Source organism: Halichoerus grypus, chromosome 5, assembly GCF_964656455.1.
Source record: "Halichoerus grypus chromosome 5, mHalGry1.hap1.1, whole genome shotgun sequence".
NCBI classification, from domain to species: domain Eukaryota; kingdom Metazoa; phylum Chordata; class Mammalia; order Carnivora; family Phocidae; genus Halichoerus; species Halichoerus grypus.
In genome coordinates, this window is record NC_135716.1 from 55,605,332 (window position 1) to 55,630,630 (window position 25,299).

Genomic DNA, 25,299 nt, shown 5'->3' on the forward strand with positions numbered 1-25,299 from the left:
AAGTGTGAGAACTAAGATCTTTCTGACTCAAAATCCACCTCTTTCTACAATATCAAACTGCCTTTCAATTTTATGTCACAATTGCTCATTGTACAACTGGCTTGTCCATACCTTCTGCGTTACATCGATCTCAACAAAAGTTAGGAATGCATCAGAAAGAAAGAAAAAATATTACTCAGATGGAACCACCCATTAGAGTGTTGGCCATAATAGAGCAGACACTGGTTAGAATGCCCTATTGGAGTAACTATACTGTAGTTGAGAGAGAAGATGCAATGTATTCTCGAGATACTTGGATACTTGAGAGGAAAAGTCTATGTCATGAATTTCTTTTTACCCAAGAAATGGAAATGATGATTCAGGAAGGGGAGGGGATATTACTGATTTCTCAGAACTCAACACTGTGCCTGGTCTGTGGTGGTGTTCCATAGTTATTTGAGTAAATACAAGAATGCATATCAAAGAAAAGGTAAAACATCAGAGATGCTCATTCTCACGAACATATTTTCAAAGTTATTTTCTGGTGGTGCTGTTTTTAATAATCATACCAAGTGCTACTGGGAGTATAGAGAATGAGCATATTCTTATATTTCTGGACGATTATGAAGTTTTTGGAGAACACATTGGTTATATGTATCAGAAGCCTTAAAATATGCATTGTTTTTCATAAGAAATTATAATTCTATAATCTCTTACCACTGATATATAGGAAGATTTATTTACCAGGATGTTTTTTCCTATTTACTACAGTAAAAATTGGTTAACAACCAAAAATCTCCAACAGGAAATAGGTCAAATAAATCATGCTGTAAAAACAAAAAAAAAATTAATTACATGATAAGATTTTCATTATATATCCTGGAGTAAAAATTGAAAATGTTATAAGCAGACTATGCAATATTTTTATATTTTCCTAAAAAAATATGTGTATATATTTACTTCTATATATCCGCAACAAAAGATTAGAGGAATTCACAGCAAAATGTTGGTAATAGCCATCTCTGGGAAATTTGGGTAATTTCTATTTCCTTCTATGTGATTTTCTGTATTTTCCAAATTTTCTACAACAAATATATATTTCTTTAATAAAAAAAACTCATAAAAATGTAAAAGCAAGCAACAAAATGAGAAAAATATTTTCAAATTATATGAAAGATACAGAGTTAATGTCTTTAACCCTCTTTATTTCCCCCCAAAACAAAAGAGTAAAAAGATATAAAAAGACAGTTCTTAGAAAAAGAAATAATAAGGGCAAATAAACTTTTAAACTATGTTCCTCTTGGCCAGCATTCAAAGAAATGCTAATTAGAATAACAACATACTATATGAGTGTGAATATTCATTATTGATGAAGGCCCAGTAATGATATATGTTTGAGGAAAGCTATTTGCCAGTATGAATGAAGATACTTAAATGACTCATAGCTTTTGACCCAAGAATTCCACTTCTCTGTATCTATCATGGGAAACCAGTCCAAAATGGGGACAATGATTTATATACAAATATGTACATCAAAGATTATGTGTATTCCTAGGATTCATATATGTATATGTTAGAGGAATTTATGGAATCAGCTTTAGGCAATGCATGTTGAATCACTTGAGGTGTTTTGACTGAGGCAGAAAGGAGGGAGAGGATTTATGCCCTGGGCCAAGACAGGGATGATGGAGAGAACGGCAGAGTGTCCTGCCCTATGTCCTGTCCACATTAGTCAGGGTTCTCCAGAAAAATAGAACCAATAGTGTGTGTGTGTATGCGCGCACACACGTGCGCATGCGGAGAGAGAGAAATATAAAGAATTGGCTTACATGATTATAGAGGCTAAAAAATTCCAAATCTACAAAGTAGGTCTCGTGGGCTGGAGACCCAAGAGAGCCAAAGCTGCAGTTCCAGTCTGAAGGTCAGCAGCAGCCTGATGAATTCTCTCCTGCTTGGGGGAGGCTGGTCTTTTTGTTCTACTCAGGACTTCAACTGATCAGATGAGACCCACCCATGTAATGGAGGACAGTCTGCTTTACTCAAAGTCTGCCAATTTAAATGTTAATCTCATCCAAACACCCTCACAGAAATACCAGGATAATCTTCGACCAAATATCTGGGTACCCCAGCTCAGTTGACACATGGATTTAACAAACACATCCTTGTGATGGAGCGGCTGTCGGCAGAAGGTCAAGGAAATGTTCTTAGGAAGATCCTCATTAGACATAAGCATAAGCAATGTAGTTCTGAGGCCTGAGGGACAAAATCTGGCCAGAGTGGAGAGAGAGGCTTTTTTCTAGTTATTAAGGAAACATAGCAATGGTCTGACGCAATGAGTACTTAAAAGAGTCAGCACAATTTTGATACCTCAAGCATTTGCAGCTCTGGGAACTGGCAGACAAGACCCAATCTTCAAGTGGTAATGTGTTATGCAGACATAGATAACTAAGACAATCATACTTTATAATACTGAACCTGATTCTAGACTATACTCATGCCAAATGGCAATAAACTATGAAAGGTTGCCACATAAGGCAGAGTAAGTATTATTTTGATTTTTCTTCTGCATGCTGACATAAGGTACTTTTAATTAAGTAGCAATGATAGTATCCCAAATTCAATAATACCTGGTACACCGTAAAGATGCATGTTTCTAATCACTTAAAGCTACTTGAATTGAAATATTATTTTAGGCAGTTAGCTTCGAGCTAACATCAAGCTAACAACAATGACTGTTTTTTAAAAAAGGTGTTTGGTGGTTGCTCTTGGAGACTCTTCATCTGGAGTGCCTGTCACGTGGTAGGCATCCTATAACTGATAATTGATGAATGGGTTTCCCATAAATTAAATGAGAATTCATCTTTTTAAATGATTCAGTATTTGAGTTTCCATGAGTTCATGGGTTTACTGTAGCACTGAACTTTTGAATATTTATTTTATTTTATTTCCTACAATTCTGATCACACAGCTATCATTAAAAATAGGTATAGGCATCCCCTGGATTTTCTAAAGTTCACATTATGCCAGTTGCAGTTGCTTTTGGGAAAGACCTACATTAGTACCTGTTTTGCTAAGCTAAGTAAATCCAAAGATAATTTTTGCTATTAGGAGAAAAAGGTGAAAAGCAAAAATAGCATTCAGCATTTGTTTTGAAGCAAACCCTCCTAGAGGCTTCGGCACCCCAAGCAAGAATTAGCACTGCCAGGCTCCTTCCCTGGGAACTACATGCTGCGTCTCAGCTAAGCCAGCATAGCTCGGAAGTGTGTCTGTGAGCATCTGTGCCTTATCTTGATTTATTTTGTGCATTTGTTAGCAAGATACGTCAGAGGGTATCAGAAAAGCCTACGAGAGGTTAGTTGTGGGGTCTGGGAATGCTCAAATTTTTTTCCATATAAATAAATGGTAGCTACATCTTCATTTTATGCCATTTTGGCTTATGAACGATTTCATGGGAATGCTTTACTTTTCAGAGAGCGGGACAACCTGTATCGCTTTATGTAATTGCTAGACACAATATTTTACTTTGCTAAAATAAAAACATTAACTCCCAGACACTCTGATCTGTTAGAACTTGTTTCTAGTCTCCAATGAGGGCTAATTAGTTGGAAGATAGAATATGTTCCAAGATGAGCAGCAACCTCCTGAACTGGGAAGCCAGATTTTTATCTTCTTGACCTTCTATTTATCCTTTGAAAAGGCAGAAGTCACATTAGCTGTGTAACTAACCTGCTGGCTCAGGTTCGTCTTCATCTTTCTTAGTGAGCTCTTTTCCTTTCTCCATTTTCTTTCCACTTTCTCCGTTGAAAAGAAACTTGATTTTTATCTACTCACATTCTTTTTCAAAGAAAGTTCATTTTTCTAAAATTAGTTGGATTAATTAATCTCGCATTAAATAAAAACAAGATCTTTGATATTTATTGTCCTTACTTTCTTGCTTCAGTTAAATATAGTTTATACCTGTACACTTATTTACAGTCAGTCCATGTAGCCAGGGAACAGGAGAGCAAGAGCATCTGGCTCCAGGGTCCCAAACAGACCAAGCTGGGCCACTTGCCACTGACAAAATCCAAAGACAGAGTAACGAGTGGTGGTGAAACAAGAAAGGAGTTTATTTCAGTGAGGCCAACACCGGGAAGTTAGTGGCCTAGCATCTCAAAGACTGTCTCCAAAGTGCTGAAAATATTTCCAGATTTGCCCAAGGGAAATGTGGGGCAAAGGTGGGTAAAGATATTGAAGGTCAAATCCATCACTGTCTTGGAGTAAATCACATGTGGGGTCTCGCTGGCTCAGGGCAGTCCATATTGCTTGAGGGGGAGTTTCTGTTCCAATCCAGGGATGCTTTGCCCCCAGGGTCTTCCAGAACCAAGAGACAGAGGGAAAGAGCCCAACTAAGAAAGTTTGAGGTCAAAATGGAGGCAGCTAAAGTCCTCATTCAGCGTAACGAACACCTCCATTTTGAGATAAAATTGATGTCCAAGATAATAAAGGATATCCAATCAAAGCAATGGAATTCAGAAACATAAAACAAACACTAGGCTATCCAATTATTTACATTAGAAAATCTGAGGAATACAGACAAATAATGTAGCCAAAGTTAAATCAGGATTGCATCAACCACAACTTCTGCTGGAATAATCAGTCCATTCGGGTAGAACTTTGAGGTCAAAGCAGATCTGGTACTTTTAATAGCTGAGTTATAGTCAACTGTAGCAAATATTATACAGCTATGCAAATATTAAAAATTAAGTGTTCAGTGGGGACCTGTTATATTTTTTTCCCAAATCTTTTTATTTGAGGAAATGTCCCTCTTACAAGAACCACACCAAGTTCTGCCCTTCCCCATTCCAGTCACAGTTTTACTGGCTATAACGCTCATTTGGCAAGTAATCATCAAATCACAGGCTTAAAAGAATTTTTGAAGAATTCCTCTATAAAAGGTTTATCAAGCAGATATCCAGACTCCATTTTGTTACTACCAATGATTGAGTTCACTGTCTCCCGAGAAAGTCAGTCATGCTTTTGGGTAGTTTTATTTACTTAAAAAGTTTACCTGCTATTTTGAAATAGTTGCTTGCTGGTCAGAATTCTGTTCTGTAAAGTCATTAGAAAAAGTCTAATCTTCCTTCCCCCAAAGAGTCCTTTATCTACTTAAAGTAAAAACAAAACATGACTCTCTTCCTTTTCTCTTATCTAGTCAAATGCCTCCAGGCTTATCTACCCTCCCACTGGCACCAACACCCACATACATACCCACACTGCAAAGGGAAGCTGGGTCAGAGGGCTAAATGGGAGCCAAAGTTCAGGCCACAGTCCCAGTGCTAAGTGATGACTCCCGACATGGGGCTGTAGCCTCCCATAGAAGGGGGTGCCTTTTATAATTTTTACAAAGGCATCCCCTATCAGGTCCACCTGCCAAGCTTTCCACCTGCAGAATTTAATTATCCGGAGATGTCAACTTCTTAGTCAGATACAGATGTTATGCAGTTGGGGGTTCTGTGTTCCTTACATGACATGACATCAAATCTCCCTTCTGTGGGAGATTTTTCTATTGCTAAATTTTTCTATTGCTATCACTGTGCCTATATCACTAGCTTCTCCAAGATGGATTTTTCTTAATCTGTTTTTTCTTCTTAAACATGATATATGGATACACAGTAAGTTGTACTTTAACATCATCTTTACTATTCCATAATTTAGCTCTTCGGTAGCTCATGTCTAATTATTGCATCAAAGTTGAACTCTTTGACCTACTTTTCAAAGACCATCATAAATTGGGTCTAACTTGAAAATTAACTCAACAGGTTCAAAACTGAACTGATTATTATCCCCAAACCTACTTCTTTACTATGTTCTTTTCATTGTGTCACCATCTATGCAGTCACCATGAAAGGAAACTTGGGATCTTGTCTTAATTTCTGCTCCTCCTCCATTCTCACATTCAGTTGGTTCCCTAGCCTGGGGGATTCTACTTTTGCCTTCTTACAAATCCTTTACCCACTAGCTCCATTTCTACATCCAGCCTGAGTTTAGATTATTATCTCTGACTTCCTTATCTCCAGTCATCCAATCCATCTTTTCCAATGAGGATTGTGTCCAAACTTCAAATTCATCAGGCCCCTACCCTCCATTCAAGCCTCTGATGGTTTTTCTTTTATGTAAAAGGAAAAATAATTAATTTGACACTACATTCAAGAGTCCTTGATTCTGTCCTTCATTTGCTTTCTGCAATGGAAAGGCCATCGATGTCCATGGTTGCACACTTCAGATGATCCCCGCTCCTTTATAACTAGTGCTTCCTCCTTCTTCCCAAACACCAGCAGCCATCATTATCTTTGTTTCTAGTGCATGCCAGTAACCAGCGGCCTTACACAATAATCACACTTAATAATCAAATTAGGAACTAGTCATAGGGATTAATTTATTGTGATGAGAATAAGTCCCCTCAGAATGACACTTCAGATTTTACCATGGTTTCTGCTATTATTCTGCCCTTAAGTGCTTTAAATGTATCACTTCTACTCTTAGTAGACTCTGCCTTGTTATAAATGGCAATGCCATACTTGAAGATCAGTTACTTGTACCTTTGCTTGTTATCCCGCATTTTGTGGCTTTTATATACTTTAATATACTTTCATGCATTTTTCTTTCATTTCTTTTCCTGTTCTGCAAGTCCACGGAATATGAAATCTTCTCATGCTTTTAACCATGTTGGTGAAAGACCACATGCTTTTAACTATGTTGGTGAAAATATTTACTAATCATTTTTCCCCCAAACTAAGGAACATCAGAGGACTTCAACCTGTGAAGAAGTTAGGTCAGAATCTGTTTAAAATTTTCTCCTAATATGTTATGTTGAAATATTGAGATAGCTTAATGAAAAAAATTTTTAAATAAAAGTTCTTATCAGCAGAAAGCTTACTTGGCTCCTTGTCATCAAACCTTCCTGACAGTTCAGAGACAGGCTAGACAAAAATATCTCCTTAGGGCTCAAAATAATTTGAAACCCACTGACAGGAGGGTGGGCTGAGTCAGATCTAAACCTAGGATACACCAAGATATCAAGACTTCCAACATTTTTCAGAAGGGATGGAGATCCACTGTCTCTAAGCCCAATACCCTCTTGTTTGACCAACATATTAGTTAAAAAAAAAAAAACAAAAAACAAAGACGGGTGCCTGGGTGGTTCAGTCGTTAAGCGTCTGCCTTCGGCTCAGGTCATGATCCCAGGGTCCTGGGATCGAGCCCCGCGTTGGGCTCCCGGCTCAGCGGGAAGCCTGCTTCTCCCTCTCCCACTCCACCTGCTTGTGTTCCCGCTCTTGCTATCTCTCTCTGTCAAATAAATAAATAAAATCTTTAAAAAAAAAACAAACAAAGTATCAAAACAACCAAAAGGAGGTGAAGGTGCTATCTTGACAACATTCTTCTCTTTGAGAGCAGTTTCAAAAGTTTCAGGAAACAGTTCCTTGGTTGAGGGTACCATGAACACAGGGAGAAACGATTTTGCTACATAGTGACAGATGTCTAGAGAGTGAACAACCTTTCTTAGAGAGAACTTTAGTATTTGAGTTAATTAAAAGGTCAGCACCCAACTGGCTTTGTGTTTATCCTGAAGGAGTCAAGCCTCAAGGAAGAAAAGCAGCTGGACAGGTAGTAATTCCTGGGGATGGGCCACAGCCAGGCTGCTCCAGGAAGCTAGAAATAAGAAGTGAAAGGCTGGGAATCCTAGATTGAAGAGGACCATGCATGAAAATGTAATAGTCTGAGCCATCACAGATCAAAAAGAAAAACAACAACAACAACAACAAAAACCCAATCATTTCAAAATTGGTATCTCGTTTTCTTTGTTCTTTCTATGGAGTATCTCATTAATATTTATGATGTTTTAATAGTATTTGCCTCATTTTGAAAAAGACAGTTCTTTGTTACCAATCGATGAGAAGGCTGGGGTAGGCTTTTAGCTACCTAGAAAGACAATGGAACCACCCAATTGTGATGCATCTGAACCATAGCTCCAGAGTCTAAATCTTTAAGCCTGTGATTCAATCATTTTAATGCAAGCATCCCATTACCTTGTCTGAACTCTAACAGTCTTAAAATGGGTGTTTTTCAAACTACAGATCAGGACCCATTAGGGTGTCATTAAATCAGTTTAATAGCTTGGGACCCATATTTTTGAAAACAAAAATCAAATAGAATTAAGCAGAACAGAAAACAACTTTCCTCACACATGGAAAGGGCAATGTATTAGTCAGCATAAGATAACCTATACTGATATCTAAGTGGCTTTAACACAGTAGACTTCCTATCCCTTACACAAAACCAGTTCAGGTTAAATGAGCCTCCTCTGTCTTATAAGCAGAATAAGCAGCAAGTCGTCTCCAAGTCAGGGTGTCACCTCTAGCAGCAAAGAAGCGTTTGAAGGTAAATATACCATACAAGGTATATTTAAGAGCCAAGCCTGCCAAGTGGCTTGTATTACATCTGCCCACATTTTATGGGCCAGCCCTCGGTCATGTGTCCAGTCTAACTTAAGGAAGGCTGCACAGTGCAATCCTCTTCAGCACAGAAGAGAAGGTGGAAATGAAATTTATATCCTAGCACTCTGTTTGCACCCACTCTTCACTGAGTTCAACATTTGTGAGCTTCTGTGGAATATGTAACTTAGATATTTTAACAAATACCTCACCTTTTCTGGAATATTAAGCAGCAATTTAATTTTCTTTTTCTGAAAAGAAGATACTTTCTGTCATCATTGGACCAAAAACACAAGTTTGTTTTAATGTATCTGGGTTTTCCTGTCAAGTTAATTAAACTGACATTGAGCATCTGCCAGTGAATCAGGCCCCACAGAAGAATCAAAGATGCATGAGACAGTAGTTCTTCTCATTTCTCTATCATCTATTTCTATATCAGCATCATTTCTTCTGCCATGTGCTCCCAGTGAGCTACACCACAAGGCTTTAGACAACCACACTTAGAGACTGTCTTTTGCCCTAAAAAAAAAAAAAAAAAAAGGAAATATGTAACAGTTCCTAGTTTGAGAAAAATTGTCACCTTACTGTGAAGAATATTTCTTCTGGTGAATTCCTGGTGGGCTAGAGTACTCATCTGAGCTTTGTATTCTTTCTGCTCAGCCTCTGTGGACTCTGTACCCATTGTCCCTTGTTCTTCACAGTCTTGGTACCTACCTCTAACCAGGTGCTGCTGTGGACTGAACTGGCTCTCCCCCATCCTTCAATTCCTACGCTGAAGCCCTAACCCCCCAATGTGTATTGTATTTAAAGATAGGGATTTTAGGAAGCAGTTAAAGTTAAATGAGGTCCTAAGGGTGGGGTCCTAACTGGGTAAGATTGGAGGCCTTACACAAAATGGAAGAGATGCCAGGAAGCTCTCTCAGCGCACATGCCAGCCCACACAAAGGGAAAGACCACGTGACCTCACAGGGGGAAGGCAGCAGTCTTCGAGCCAGGAAGAGAGCTCTCACCAGATCCTAACCGTGCTGGCACCCTGGTCTAGGACTTCCAGCCTCCAGAACTGCAAGAAAACTCATTTGTGTTGCTTAAGCCGCCTACTCTATGGCGCCCACTCAAACACTAAGACAGGTGCCAACCTTGGAGAATCAATGATGGTACATAAGTGGTAAGTGTCTCCTTCTCTGTGCAGTTTCCCCCCACTTACCCAAGCTGAGTTCATTCCTCCCATCTTTCTGTTGCCTGAGGACCTTACATACCCACTGCCTACATAACACTCTGTTGTTACTAATTGTGTACACATTCTCGTCTACTAAAATGTAAGTTCCTGGAGAAGAGAGATCAGTCCAAAGATAATGCCTAATGGTGGGTAAACATGAAATAACCATAAGAGGCAAACATTATTAATCCCATTTTGCAAACAAGAAAACAAGCTCTGGCATTACCCTGAGGTCTTGCTATAAGCAGTCAGTGGAACTAAGATTTGAACCAATGTATGTCAATCTCCAAGGCACATTTTCTTTTAATATTAAGTTACAGCTCTCCTCTCGTCCCTTTCCCTGTATTTTGCCGAACTTTTGGACTTGGTTCCAGGATACCAGCTCTGCCTTCACCACTGAATCATGTCTTCATTACTTACTTCCTTGCTTTTCCACCATTTCTGCCCCTTAAATCCTGTCAGCTTTCTACGTCCTGGGTCCTTAACCCATTGTCATCTATCTACATTATTGGTAGATAGATGATTGATTAAAACAATGCAATAGGATAATATTGAGTGACTCTATATTTAATTATTTAACAATGCTTTCCTAGTGGGCTAGTTATAATGGCATAGCTAATGAATCAATTTAATTAGATATAAACAAATTTGCTCTGTTTTCCTTTTAAAATTAATCTGATTCTCTTTTCATCATATTTATTACTACAAAATAACAAATGAAATATTTTGTTAAATCACTTAAATCTGTTGGGTTTATGTTATCAGGCATAAAAATGTTTGCTATCACGAGTCTTTAATTACTTTTCCTACTCATACTAGGTTCTCCCAAGTAATATATAATATGAATTTATTAAACTATTGCAAAACAAAGAAGAGCAAAACATCAGACTTCTTAAAAGCCTGATCGTCATCATATTTTGATGATTCAGATAGAGCAGCAATATAAATAGATTAATAAAATTAAGAGTGATTCATATTTGTTCCCTGGTGCAATTAGCTTCACTAAAGAAAGCATGATGCCGTTCTAAGGCTAAAAGAAGACCTTTTGTAGCTGAAGTTTTAAATATGCCACTTTAAAACATGTGCTTTATTTAAATTTGATTGACTGTCCTCAAAGCATAAGACCTTAAAATATTTATGAGTCATTTTTGGTTGAATGCAATCCACAGCAAGCCATATTGGCTATAAAAAGTACATTAAAAATATTAGTAATAATCCATAATATTACTTTCAAGATAAATCTTTTCCTGATCAGGGATAATGTTGTCTCATTCTTTGAGTTACCATCTTTATTTATTAAAAGATCTCCAAGTTTCAGCTCAAAGATGCTCTCACACTAGGGTTCCAAATAAGTTAATAGCGTGTTTTAAGAACTGTCAGAACTAGAGAGTAAAAATTGAAGCCACATTTCAATTAAGTTTGCTCAAGTCTAGCATTTAGGTTTTTCCAGATTCTGGGATCAGAGGTTTCACAGAGAAAAAAAAAAAATCAAGACCCCAAATTTCCAAACTGCCCTATCAAATATATTCACTGTATTTCAATATACCGAAAGAAGATTCCATGGTATAAGATAAGCTCTTAAGGCAATATAATATAAAATGGATAATAGTCTAGATCCATTGATTCTAGAGTTAAAAAAAAAAGAATGAGTATAAAGGGACTGGCATTGTTATTGACTTCTATTTATTTTTATAAGGGTTGTTAGTCCCAGGCCAGTTGCCCCTTTAATTGCTCAGCAAGGTCTTGGGTGGCTTTCTGCTCAACTTGGAATGCAATCTAATGGCAAATATTGGCTATCCATGAATCATGTAAATCTCATTCTATGAAAAGGCACAGGTAAGCTTCTCCTACTAGGAATACACTCATTCCAATGATCTGTTATTCTAGATTATTCACAGTCATTCAATGTGTATCTTTTGCTTTTCTACCAGACGGCTGTTTTATTTAGCATGGGAAAAACAAAGTGAGAAGAAACGGTTCTCACTCTCAACAAGCATACAGGATGGCAAACAGTTGTTCAATGTGTCTGGACTTACTGTGTTTTAATCCTTACAACACCTGCCTTGTAGGGTAGGTGTCATCATCCTCATTTATAGATGGCGACAACAGCAAAAATAAAGGGTAAATATTAAGTCCAAGGTTACAAAGTAAATCTGTTACAGAACTTGTGTTCACACCTAAGGTAGTTTTATCTAGTCCCCAAACCTATGGGCCTTTAATTATTGCTTTCTGCTTTCCTTTATCAGTTTAAATGTACAGTTTAAATTTAAAAATGAATTGATTTTGTTTGTAAGTCTTCCTGAAACCATCCTTATCCATTATTCTTAAAAACTGACACTTTACTATCTAGTAGCCTAAAACTTTAATACATTTGATCTCTTTTAGAAAAATAAGACTATTTTAAAATATTTTAGGCACTCAAATGCCATTCAGGGTCTTGGGCCATAAATATGTTTTTACTTCCCCCACAGGCGAAGAGAATAAGTCCACAGGGAGCAGCCCCAAATGAGCCCCATTCTTCAGGCCAGTCATGGGGGGTAAAACAGCTAAGATTAGAATGAGTGTGGTCATGAAGAAGCACGTCCTGAAGAAGAGCCAAAAAGGACTTGCAGTCATTCTAGAATCTGAGGAGTGATTTTTAACACGCCAGGAAGAAGTGAGTCAATAAGGAAGAATGTAAATCAAAAGGGTACAAGTGAAAGGAAAAACACAGTCACTTTTATGTAAATCGAAAGATCTGCTTTCGCCAAAAGGAAATTCTGGGAAAGATCTCTCCTGCACATCAGCAAAACACAGGCAAGTTCTCATTTGTTTTCATCCCTCTGTCAGGAACAATTTTCCCAGACCAGTGGGGCATGTAGGACTAGAATGGAAATGGATGGATTCAAATTTATCTTTGCTATGAAATCACGAAAGGTACAAAGAGACATTTTTTGTTTTCTCCTTCCTTTTTCTTGAGAAATTTTCAAGACTGCCATATGAGCTGGACTAAACTCTGAGCCAAGACTAAGTCTTTTCTAGACCATTTCAAGATTTAAATAGCAGACTGGAAGCCAAGAAATCAATCATTTTTTTATTTTGTTAATCTTCCATAGCAATGGAAACTAACCCCATTTTATTTTTACAAAAAAAAAAAAGGTTTTCTTTATAAAAAATAATGATTTGTTGTGGGGCTTGATAGTATTAATAATAAGTAAAATAATAAACTAAACTTTGATCGTATTAGTAGATTATAAACCTTTTTTAGAACTAATTGTCAAACTGACATTTCACATTTGACATATTACTTACTTTTTATTTTAACGCATATAATTTGAGATCTTTTACCCCCCAAGTAACTTTATCAAAGAGTGTATGGCACTTAAAAAGTAAATTATCCACACATTTTTGGAAATCTGAGAAGTCTTTTATCAATATCCTCCTAAATATTTTCAGTGTTTTTTCTAAAATGCCCATTCTGGGGCGCCTGGGTGGCTCAGTCGTTAAGCGTCTGCCTTCGGCTCAGGTCATGATCCCAGGGTCCTGGGATCGAGCCCCACATCGGGCTTCCTGCTCAGCGGGAAGCCTGCTTCTCCCTCTCCCACTCCCTCTGCTTGTGTTCCCTCTCTCGCTGTGTCTCTCTCAGTCAAATAAATAAATAAAATCTTAAAATGCCCATTCTTCTGTCAGTAAATTACTTGAAGTCTCAATTTATTCCTATAATGGCCCCTGTGTTTGTTTTTTATTGCTGTTGTAACAAATGACCACAAACTTAGTGGCTTAGATGATGTACATTCATTATCTCACAGTTCCGTAGGTCAGAAGTCCAGCATGGGTCTCACAGGGACAACATGAAGTGCTGGCAGGCTGTGTTCTTATATTGAGACTCTAGGGAGAATCTGTGTCTTGCTCATGTGGATCTGGACAGAGTTCACTGTTGTACAGTTTGCAAGACTGAGATCTTTGCTTCCTTGCTGGTTGTAGCTGAGCGGTACCTTAGCTCCTACAGAAGGTCTTTGTCTGCAGTCTTTGCACATGGCCCCTTACTTCCCAGAACCAGCAATGGGATGTCAGGTCCTCCCATGCCATCATCTTGGACCAGGACTAGAAAATGTTTCACATTCAAGGCCTCATATGATTACATCAGGTCCATGGAGATAATCCAAGATAATTTCCCTATTTTATGATCCTTAAACTCAATCACATCTGCAAAGTCCTTTTTTTGCCTTGTAAGGTCATATATGCACAAGTTCTGGTGATTGGGATGTGAGCATCTTTGGGAGGCCACTAGTCTGCCTGCCACAGCTCCCCCACTGTAAAGGACAACTGGATTCCTTCAGATGATCCAGCTTTTCCAGTAACTCTCAAATTAAGATGGTTCATTGCCCCAAATTTATATTTCAGAACCAGAAGGTAGAGTAAAAATCCACCTTTTCTTGTTGCCAGTTAGTCTTTGCTTGCCCGGAATCATTTAATTTTTCTTCCCTATTTTTTGTAGGTTTCTATTCCTATTCTTACCATGATGATTTTAATTAACTTCAGGATGTTGCCCTTCATGCATGGAATTCCTGAAACCAGTAGACCACTGGTCTAATACTCAGATATCACAGTTCCTGGACTAAATCCAACACATTTTACCCCTATTCAATTTTAACTCAGCCACACCTTAGTACCTACAATTTTTAGAATCTTTTAGTCTTAAATATTAAATTCTAAATTCTTTGACCCTTCCTGTTGAGCTTCCCATGGCCAATCCTGCACTACTACCAAGTCTTCCCTGTAATTCCATCCAGTCTTCCAGGTCAAACTTCTCTCTACTCTCATCATCATTTATATCAGACTTGTTAATTTTCATCAGACCAACCTCATTCATTAACTTATTGATCAAGTGTTTATTTAAAACCTGTTCTCAGGGCGCCTGGGTGGATCAGCTCAGGTCTTGATCTCAGGGCTGTGAGTTCAAGCCCCACATTGGGCTCTATGCTAGGTGTGAAACTTACTTCAAAATTAAAAAAAAAAAATAATAAAATAAAATCTATTCTCTGCTAGACATTGTGTTGATCAATGCAGATTTTGCAGAGACATTCCAGTTGTTCCTGATCTGTTTACAATCTGGTTTTACTCTCCTTCCTACTCATCCCGATCCTCATGAAAAGTTTCAACTGTTTATTCACGAGTATTCAAAATTTTCTTGACTACTTTACTTTGTACTAATGCCACTGTATAATTAGTTTCCCAAGTAGAGTTTCCATGCTTTCCTAAGTCATTAATTAGGCAAAACAATAAATATTAGGTGGTTAAATAAATAAACATGGACAAACCTAAAATCTACTTTCTCTTTTTAATTCCCTGACTTTCTGAATGAGGTTGTCAAAAAGTAACATCACTAAACCTGATTTATTTGATGACCAGGACATATGTCAGCCTTTCCTGGACCAATGCTGCTCACTAATTCATTTAATTGGTTAACTTGCTACTCTTTTTACATTGATGATTTCATATTTTTTCTGCTTTTCTTAAGTCATCCATATATCCCTATTTACAACCCATACTGTACATCATAGAAAAAATGAAGATCCTCAGGTACAAATTCTCTTAATTTCTATCACTTACTTCTCTCCAGACTTACTTATAATGGCAGTCCCTACTTTCTAGGCTAACTCTGACACTCACTTTAACCCACTTTATGAACACTGCCACTTCCCAAGTGTCTTGATACTTGCTCCATCAATTATCTACCTTTTCCTGCATCTTCCATGTCGTCTACCCCATTGGCAACAAGTCTGATTGTCTCCTATTCTAATAAAAATTTTCCCATTTGTTTCTCTTATTCCCTTCACTACTAAATATTTCATAGAAATATTCATTACTTATGGAATTCACTTTCCTCTATCTCATTTCTTTCTTAATCCCTTAAGATCTTATGACCGCCCATAAAATATCATTGCAACAATTATTTAAAAGGTCATTTAGAATCTATTGGTCACTTCTCAGTTCTCATCCAGCTTGATCTCTCTATAAAAAGCTGCTATTAATAATCCTGCTATATTCGCAACTCTCCCTTGGCTTTCATGACGGTGTTGTACCTTTCTGATTGCGCATATGAGCAGCATCCTACATTTATGACTGCTCCTGCTAAGTCCTTCACTGACTCCTTTCTTTCTGTCTGTCCCACATCCACTCCTCCATAATCACCTCTCCATCTGTGCTTGGTCCGGAGGAGACTTCTTCCATATATATGGTGTCAGTGAATACCTCTGTGCTGATTACTCTTGAGTCTCTATCTCCAGTCCTAATATCTTAACAGATGCCCCGTATTGAATCTTTAAGCAAGCTTTCTCTCAATCTTTGCAGGGCTTGGTTCAAGAGAACTAATGGAAGCTGGCATATTATCTTTCTAAATATGTTAAAATTATAAATCTATCTAACAAACTGCTAAAAAATATGTATAGTTGATTCTTCTATTCTGACAAGTATTCCTCCATAAAAACTTGGAAGGGCAGGTTCAAATTTAAACTTATATTTCTGGGAATTCCTCTCCAGAATAACAGAAGGGGGCAACCATTCCAGATTTTTCCCCTCTCCTTTTCTTTATAAGGATAAAAGGAAAAAGTGACATGAACTAAGAAAAAAGCTCTGTAAGAGAGGGGAGTGTTTTGGGAGAATGCATAACTAGTTTTTCCTGGAAAGTTGGGATGAACCTGCCTGAGGAATTGACAGGCAAACTGAGATCTGAAAGACTACTAGGAGTTAACTGGATGAAGAGGGAAGAAACATCACAGGTAGGGGGGCTGAGAATGCAAAAAGCTTCATGGTGGAATGACGATGGCTTATTTAAGGAATAGAAAAAAAGAGAGGTTGAAGTGCAGAAAGCAAGGGCTGAATGATGTAAAAGAATCTGTTGTGATAGGGAGCGTCCATCCAGATTTTGTCCTAATTCTAAGGGAAATGGAAAACTTCTGATGAGTTTTATGCAGGGAGGTGACACAGTTTTGTAAAGAACTTTCCGGTGGTAATATGGAAAATTATTTGAGGATGACAGAACTGGATGCAGCCTAACCATTCATAAAACTATTGTAGCTCAGGTGAGAATTGGTGGCTATGGTTGTGGTAGTGATAAAGAGAAGTGTACATATTTGAGAAATACTGAGATCATGAAATCATCTAGACTTAGAGATGGTTTAATATGGAGGGTAAGAGAGAGGAAGATGTCAATGTTTTGGGATTATGCCTAATGAATGGTGGTACCATCCACGAAGACAGAACACTGGAAGATCAGGTCTAGGGGAGAAGATCCTTTCAGTTTGGGGAAACTTCTGTTTAAGGTATACTTAAGACCAGGGGAGAAGTCTGTGTTTGACATAAATTTGAGATTCATTGGCCTAAAAATGTAATTTCTTAGAAAATATATAGTATTAGAGGGGATAAGAGCCAAGGACCCATCCTTAAGGAACATCACCACATAAAAATCTACAAGGTGTGAGTTTTTGTGTGCAGGGGAGGGGGTTGGCATGGAGGGGAATGCACCTGCAAAGAAGTCTGGGAAATTATCTGTTTTGATTTATACTTACACATGCTCTGTCTCCCCCACTGAAAGTTCCTTGAAGATAGGATATCTTACTTATACTTATAGTGCCCCTGCCCCCATGTCTGGGAATACCGTTAATGATATGATGCTTGAGTTGAATGTTGGTGACATTTTGACAGTGATTATTTTCTTCTTGTGTAAAAACACTGTCTTTTAAATCTGGAATCATTTGTATTCATTTAATGTTTCAAAATGTAATTCAAAACTTTTTAGGCTATGGTTTAGGATAATTACTTTCAAAGAAAAGTTGCACTTTCATCCTACTCATAAGAGAATGAAGAGAAAGTCATTGCATTATCTTTCTCTTTGTTTTACTCATGAGTAAAAAGCAGTCTTCTGTACTGATTTTTAATGTGGCTGTCACCAGAACTTGAAACTGTCATAAACTAAAAACATAAAATCTAATAATTTTAATTTTCTGGAAGTCATAAACTTCATTCTAGGTCAATTCCATTGCAAAATAACTCTGAAAGGTGATCTTTTTTTTAACATTTTCAACAACAAAATGTTTTTGAGCTTAAATAGGTTGGTTTATACACCTTCTATTACATCATCTTTTCAGATAAATAAAAATTTTCTAACTCTGGGGTCACACCTGCATGGCAAGCCAAATCTAGGGAAATACACTTTGAGATTAATTATATCTGCCTAAAATATTCTCTTGTCACCTTGATCTCCTTTCATAATTTTCATACACCAATCTCAATGTTCAGTTTTCTTCTCTTTTCTAATTATTTCTTATCTGACTCCTTCCTCCAAAAGCAAAATTATATGCAAAAGAAGATGCTATTTGAGATTTCTAAAGCAGAGTGACATGAGTAATATTTTGCAAGATATTCTGTTGATGCCAAAGATTGAGAGTGACATTATATATGGTTTTTTTGTGTGTGTTGAGCTGAAACTTTTCCTCTCCTTTATATTTCTTGATCAGATTTATGTAAGAATGTAAATAGTGTGTATTCACTTTCAAGGTTAACAGTTCCCTGTCTCCAAGGCAGATCACTGACAAATATGAAGGCAGAGTTTATGACTTTGTCCCTGGAAGAAATTGATAATCACCTATGTCTAGTGAGTAAGTGCCTATTTGCCAAAACAATAAGCTTGTAAAAATTTAGTCTCCAAGAATCTGTTCTATCTGTTCTTTATCCCATTTACGTACTCTTACTATATTTTCAGTTCACTAAATGCAGGTTAGGGACCTCATGGCACCTCCATTTTAATGTTCTAGAGGGATTCAGTGTATGAGTGTGAGAATACCATTGAATTACAAGAAATCTTAAAAAAAAGAAGGGGGGGAATCAAGAAGCTACACTAGTTGCATTATCTGTGGCACATATGCTGAAGAAAAAAGAACACAGATTTTTAGTGGTTAGTGAATATTGACCTTAAATTACTAGCTCACAAATTCGACAATAATTAGAGACTTCCCCTTATATTTTGCTTATATTTCACTTTATAAGACTTTAATGTCTCATTGGTTTTTCCTACATGAAATAGTAAACATCTTGACAACCATGTTATTATTCCAAGCTGTTCTGGTCTAGAAAGGACTAGTCCTTCTCTTCCAGATAATCTCTGACTATATCTATTAGTACAAGCTTTCAGGAGATGAAGCTCATTACAAAGATTAAAGGAAAATTTGAGCAAAACAAAAGATAAAAAAGTATTGAGCAAAATATCACATACATATGATAATTATAAATATTTATATAAATATAAACAAAACAGTACTTCCCATAATACATGTGTGTAAGTCTTGGGCTTTCTGAGGCAGCAAAGCAATTGCTGGATTCAAATGTTTTCCACCTTTTACCAGATGCTTTATCTTAGGCAAATCATTTCACCCTTATTAGCCTCAGTTCCCCCATCTGCAAAATGGTGATAAGAGTATTTCTGACAGTTTATGACAAAATCCATGATTGTTTCAAGGATTAAAGCAAAAAAAAATGTATAAGTGGCTGGCATAATGCATATACTAAGTATTCAATAAAAGCAACTCTCAGTGAACAGGGGATTGAAAAAAAAAACAGTTACGCTTTATAATAAGCAATTTACAAGTTGTACCTAAAACCAAATGACAGAAAAGGACCAAAAATATTAAAGGATAGCCAAAGATATTACTAACAAAGATATTGAACCAAAAAGAGCCAATACAAATAATCAACAACAAAAATTCGAGACAAATAGTAGGAAGTAGGACAAAAGGGAACTATAATCTGATTTTCCTTTAAAAAAGTAAATGAGGCTATTATGTTGAGAATAGATCTTGGTGAGAACAGGGTAATAGCAACAAGTACATTTCTCTCTCATTTGAAAAAATTTCAGAGGTAAGCATTCCAAGGCCAGTATGAAGGTCTCATAAGACATTAAAGACCCACGTTCCTTCTGCTATCCTTCTTTACAATCTTTTGAACATTGATTCGTCTCAAAGTCACAAGGTGGCTACTGGATGTCTGGCCATCAAATTCACAATTCCAGCAGGAGGAAGTAGGGAAGGCAAAGTCCACAGTTAACTTCCTTAAAAAGCCTACCTGAAATCCCACCCACAACTTTCATTTACGTTTCTTGTTAGCCAGGTTTAGGGACATGGTCACATTTAACTACAAAGGAGAGTGAAGAAGGTGGTTTTCAGACAAAACGTATTGCTGCCCAAATTAATATCAGGATTCCATTATTTAGTTAAAAAGGTGAGCTAAAGCTTCTGCTCCAAATCTTCGGCCACATAGAAATATATTTGGAGGGAAATATACTCTTACCGATACAAGTAGAAATAAAACAGAAAACAAAAAAAAGTAAAATTAATAAATTTAAAAGCTTTTTTTTTAATCAAAGAAAAAAACATCTGATGAGGTTCTTCAGTGACACAGAGAGAGAGAGAGAAAATGAATGAGATTGAGAGGGAACAGATAAAAAATTATGAAAAAAGAGATATGATATAACCAAAGTTATTGGGCAGATTTTTTAAGTATATGGAAATGTCATAAATAAAATTAAATAATAATTTTGAAAATCTTGAGAAATTTATGATATTCATGGAGAATATAGATCCCAAAATTGAGTCAAGAAAAAAAGTTCAAAAGAAGAAGTCTAAATAGATCAATAAACATGATATTTAAAATCCTGTAAAAGAATTTTCTTCAAAAGGCATGTGATTCACTTTTTTATAATCAAATTATTCAAAACTTCCAAGAAAAAAGTAAATCCCATTTTTTTTAAATGTTCCTTAGAGTAATAGGGGAAATTTTTAACTCAATATAAATAAGAAATGTAATAGTAGAATTACCTTATTAACAAAACCTAAGAAAAGATAGTAACAAAAAATAGAATTATCTCCCTTTTGAAAATAGATGCAGATCCTAAATGAAATGATAGCAAATAAACCAAGCAGTATAGGAAAAAGAGAGTTCAACTATAATTTAGTATTAGGATTCAATATAATTAATTCTCCTAATAGGTCAAAGGAGCAAAATCAAAGATCATTTTGATAGATGATCTAAAGGCAATTGAGAAATTTAATATATATTCATATTACAAAAAAAAAAAATCTTAGCGAAAAGGAATTGAAGAATAGTTTCCTAACCCCATATAAACATCTATGTCATTTTAATAACTGTCATCATGCTTAATGTTGGAATAGAAAGTAATTCCATTTAGAGTTAAGAATAAGGCAAAGGTACTCAATTCACCGTTGGTATTTAACGTCTTTCTGGAAATGCTAAGTAATGCAATCAGAAAATGAAATGAGGTCTTACAATTCTGGAAAGAGAGGAGCAATTTTTTTAATCTTAAAATGATTTGATTTATCCACATGGAAAAAAAAATCAAGAGAATTACCTGAAAAACCATTAGAAGTAGCAAGAGATTTCATTAAATTGGTCACATAATGAACTCAATAGCTTTCTTATATACTAACTACAATCTAAGTTCCTTGGCAAAAAAAAATGTCTTCTTTCACCACTAAACTTCAATTCCTAATAAGTTAAAAGATGACAGAAAATAAAGTCTATATCAAATAATAAGCGAAATACAAGCTATCCAGGAATAAACCTCTGTCTATGGAGAAAACAATAAAATATTTGCATCTATCTATCTATCTATCTATCATCATCTATCTATCTTTCTATATCTTATATCTGTGTAATGTATTTCTAAACTTCAATTCTTCATCAATTTATAGCAAAATGCAAAGATAATTCTTTCACAATTTATTGACCTATAAATAAAATGTAATCTACATAAAACAAAATTCACCTGTTTCAGTCATCATTTTGATGACTTTCGGTGAAAAAGCAGAGTAATGCAGCCACCACCACAATCCCACTTTGGAACTTTCAAAAGTTCCTCCATGCCCTCATCCAGTCAACCCCTCCTCTTCACAGCTTCTTTCATTTGCTACAGTTTTCTCTTTCCTAGAATTTCACGTAAATAGAATGGTGTAAAATGTAGTCTTTTGTGTCTAACTCCTTTTGCTTAGTATAATGATTCTGAAATGTATCCACATTATTGCATTTATCAGTAGTTCATACCTTTTTATTCCTAAATAATATTCCATTGTATAAATAGACAACAGTTTGTTTATTCATTTCCTAGCTAACAGGCATTTGGGTTATTTTAATTTGGGGCTATCATGAATAATGCTGCTGTGAATATTAGTAGGTAAGTCCTTGTATGGACTTTCTGTTAATTATTTTTTTAAGATTTTATTTACCTATTTGTTTGAGAGAGAGCATGAGTGGGGAGAGGGGCAAAGGAAGAGGGAGAAGCAGACTGCCCACTGAGCAGGGAGCCTGATGCAAAGCTGGATGCTGGCCAGATTCCAGGACCCTGGGATCATGACCTGAGCTGAAGGCAGATACTTAACCAACTGAGCCACCCAGGCACCCCTCTGTTTAACTTTTATAAGAGACTATCAAACTATTTTCCAGAGTGACTCTGATTTTGAAGTTGCACTAGCATTATATGAGATTTCCATTTATCCCCCTCTTTATTAAGTGTTTTTAATTTTAGCCTTTCTAAAGATGTGCTATGTAATTGTATATTTAATTTGCATTTCCCTAATGACTAAAGATGTTGAACACCTTGTCATGTATTTACTGATTATTTATATATCTTCTTTTAAATGCTCATTTTTTGGTTATTCTTTTGTCTTTTTAATGCTCTTTAGGAATTCTGGATACAATTTTTTGGCCAGATAATGTGTTTTGCAAATATTTCTGTCTGTGGCTTGTCTTTTCATTCATTTACTTAATTGCATCTTTTGATAAGCAAAAGTCAAATTTTGATGTCTAATTTATCATGTTTTTCTTCTATGATTCATGATGTGGGTATCGTGTCTAAAGACTTTCTCTTATATTCTCTTCTAGTATATGTCTTCTAGCTCTTATGTTTTTAGCTTTTATGTGTAGTTCTATCATTCATTTTGAATTAATATTTGTGTAACGTGTAAAATAAGAATCGAGTTCTAATTTCTTCCAAAAATACTGAAACAATTTATATTTAAACTTCACTAAGTTATTCTAAAGGTCGTCCAGAACAAGAAACATGTGAGAATAGACAGTAACATTCTGAAGAAGAGCAATAAGGGGGATATGCTCTTTCTGGGATGAAAGGCAGTATACAGCTACTGTCAATTAAGTCACAGTCAGACAGGTTAGTACAACAGCATAAACCCAGAACAGAACCAAATATATGTAACAACGTGAAATATGATAAAGGTGGCAATCCAAATGGAATAGCCACAGTTATATTCAACAAGTGATATTGAAACAGCTGGTTTACTGTTGAGGGAAAAAAAAAAAAAAATTATGTGATAAATTTCAAATAAAAATAAAATTCTAGGTACAGAATTATATAATCTTGAGGACAAGGAATACCTGTCTAATCTAAGCATTTATTCAGTCAACAAATATTTGTTGACTGTTCATGTTCTTTCGTGTTCCCAGGCAGGGCTTTACACACCTTTGCAGACTGGGGGCTCTGCATGGGTGATCAAGACAATGTTCCTGTTGTCTCTTTGGAGCTTTAACATTCTGTGGTGGGGAAACTAAAAATAAACATAATATGCAAACACATAAAGAAACAGTCAAATGATATAATACCAAAGAAAATCACTGACAGTTTATATGGTTTGCATTCACAAAACCAAGACAGAGCTAGGATTCCAAAAAGTTTTGTCTGACTCCAGATATTACGATTTTAAGTATAAATATTTGTGCTGAATCATATGCCCTGAATATAAAGAGCAATTATCTCTGGGAATATAAATATTTCTTCTTTGCATATTTATGCTTTCATTCCTCCCCCCGTGGTGCATATATTGCTTGGGTTAAAAAAAAAAATGAATAAATAAACACCTATATGATACTTACATTGTATTTTGCCAGACTCTTATTAAATACTTTGCACATGATAATTCATTTAATACTTATATGATAATCCTCATTTCACAGATCAGAAACTGAGGCACAAACTGAAGTGACTTGTTCAAGGTCATGCAAGAGCTTTTGAAAGACTGACAGCTTCTAGAGAATGCATGTTGAATGTCTAGGTCAAGAGGATAAGCCATTTAATTGCTCCTTCCACTTGTGTTGATTCTACCTGTTGAATTACTGAAAACTTCTACTCATTATCTCTTACTAGTTCTAGGTCAATGAGTCTCACATTGAAATCACACCATACTGGAATCACCTGGAGAACTTGAAAACCAACTAGGGCCTGTCTTTAGAGATTCTGATTTAATTAGTGTGGTCTAGGCATCAAACTTTTAGAATCTCCTAGATAATTCTCATGAGTAGCCAGGGTTAAAAACTAGTGTCCTCAGTGAACAAAAGGGAAGCATTCTACCCCCTAAAAGTTCTTTTGATTTGATTAAATCTCTTTACTATTTATCACTTAATTTGATTGAATACTTTAATCAACTTCCAATTTTTATAAGTAGGTATATGGATGTGCAAATGGAAAACTTTATTCGACAAATGTTTGTATACGGTCAAAATCAAATGTTTGTATATAATCAAACATTTGTTGAATAAAATTTTCCATTTGCACATCCATATATACATACAAATACCTACTTTCAAAAATTGGAAGTTGATCAAAGTATTCAAATATCTTTTGGCATTTGTGCCAAATTTAAAATTTGATTTAATATAAAGTTCATGGGGGAAAAAAATTTTTAAGCGGAAGTGTAGTTGACACACAGTGTTACATTAGTTTCGGGTAGACAACATAGTGATTCAACAACCCAATATATATGCTGTGCTTACCCCAAGTGTAGCTACTATCTCAAAACTTATTTGAGAGAAGAAATTCTCATTCTTTGATGAGGTTCTTGTTTTATCATGAAGATCTCCTGAAGTTAGAAATAGTTTTACCTGTGAACAAGTTCACTTGGAATATCTATAGTTCTTAGCCTACCATGCTATAGCATATGATTTCTTAATGCTGTTATATAAATTTCTAACACCCCCTTCTACATTAGTATTGCTAAGATTGGGCAAATAGAGGTATAATTTCACAAAATGAAGACCTGAGGAAATTATCAGGCAACCCAAAATACTTTTGCCCAATAATTTAGATGTTGTAGGTAGAAATTCTATGGGAGCTTGGAGCATTTACATAATTATTTGTTTTCTCCTTCACTTTGCTTTTATTACATCGATATATAAGCATTTTAAATTTTTATCTTCAGATAAATTATCTGTGAGAAATGTGAATTAATCATGCAATGCTTTGCTTTTTGTATCCAGACAATTATTTAACATCTTAGTTTCATTTTCTATACCTGGGACATTCCATAGAGTCATATAATGCTAACAATGTTTTAACCAAATAAATTCATAAACTTTTCCCAATATTGAGATCTCATAAATCTGAAGTCTACATTTTTTTCAGATGTTATGTATTTATTTCAAAATGTATTCTATTGTTCTGAAATTTGTTTTTTTTCAAATAATATGTATAATGATTTTTTTCAAAGACATTTATTTTAGAGAGAGAGAGAGAAAAAGCCTGGGTGGAGGGGGGGTACAGAGGGAGAGGGAGAGAGAGAATCTCAAGCAGAC

General features: G+C 35.9%; 1 protein-coding gene across 15 annotated transcripts in view; it reads left to right on the top strand.

The window, feature by feature from the left end:
- Positions 1 to 25,299, top strand: part of PEX2 (peroxisomal biogenesis factor 2) — an 89,693-nt gene that overhangs the window by 25,208 nt on the left and 39,186 nt on the right. For 3 of the 15 annotated variants that reach the window (XR_013447834.1, XR_013447840.1, XR_013447841.1), the window contains exon 3: positions 12,141 to 12,465. The exons of 9 other annotated variants lie outside the window; for them this stretch is intronic. The gene's annotated coding sequence lies outside the window, so the exon portion shown is untranslated. Of the gene's footprint in view, positions 1 to 7,591; positions 9,619 to 11,600; positions 11,791 to 12,140; positions 12,466 to 25,299 lie in introns of all 15 variants that reach the window. 3 more of the 15 variants (XR_013447836.1, XR_013447842.1, XR_013447835.1) reach the window with 2 other exon arrangements.